This window comes from Crocuta crocuta, unplaced genomic scaffold, assembly GCF_008692635.1.
Source record: "Crocuta crocuta isolate KB4526 unplaced genomic scaffold, BGI_CrCroc_1.0 scaffold139, whole genome shotgun sequence".
NCBI lineage: Eukaryota > Metazoa > Chordata > Mammalia > Carnivora > Hyaenidae > Crocuta > Crocuta crocuta.
Genome location: NW_027533258.1, coordinates 9,061,034 through 9,062,043, shown reverse-complemented (window position 1 = coordinate 9,062,043; position 1,010 = coordinate 9,061,034).

Genomic DNA, 1,010 nt, shown 5'->3' with positions numbered 1-1,010 from the left:
CCAGTATTTTCACTGCTGGATATTTACCAAAAGAGGAAAAAACCCCACTAATTCAAAAAGATATGTGCATCCTATGATTATGACAGCATTATTTATAATTATTTATAAGAATCAAGATATGGAAACAAAATAAGCATTCACTAGTGGATGAATGGATAAAGGTGTGATATATATCTTTCATATTTCACATATATTTCATATAGGTACATATATGAAATTGCGTGAGATCATGCCATTTGTGACAATGTGGATAGATCTAGAGGGTATTAGCCTAAGTAAAATAAGTCAGACTGAAAAAGACAAATACCTTATGGTTTCAATCTTATGTAGAATCTTTAAAAAATGAATAAGCAAACAAATAAAAAACAGAATCAGACCTATAAATACAGAGAGCAAACTGTAGTTGTCTGAGGGGAGGTTGAGGAGGTGGGCAAATTGGATGAGTGGGAGATACAGGCTTCCAATGATGGAAGAATGAAGTCACAAAGATAAGAGTTGGTGGCATGTCATAGCCTCACATGGTGGCAGATGGTAGCTACCCTTGTGAGCGCAACATGACACATAAACTTGTCAAATCACATATTGTACACCTGAAACTCAAGTGACAGTGTGTGGCAACTCTACTCAAATGAAAAAAATACTGAATAAAAAATAAAGAGGTGATTAGGGTAAAATAAAGCCATTGGGGTGGGTCCTAATTTAGGATAACTGGTATCCTTATGAGAAAGGAGGTTAGGACCCAGGAGTCCAGAGGGGAGACCAAGTGAAGACTCAGGGAGAAGAAGTCCATCTGCAAACCAAGAAGAGGTGCTTCAGAAGAAGCCAACTCTACGAAAACCTTGGTCTCAGACGTTATTGCAAATTCCTGTTGTTTAAGCCAAACAACACACCAAAAATTGGAGAGGAAAATCCTAAGGAGGCAGAAAGTGGTTGGATGTGTCTCTCTCTATCTCTATCTCACCCTGTCTCTCTCTCTCAGCAGCCTAGAGCAGAAGAGGACTGATGCCTTG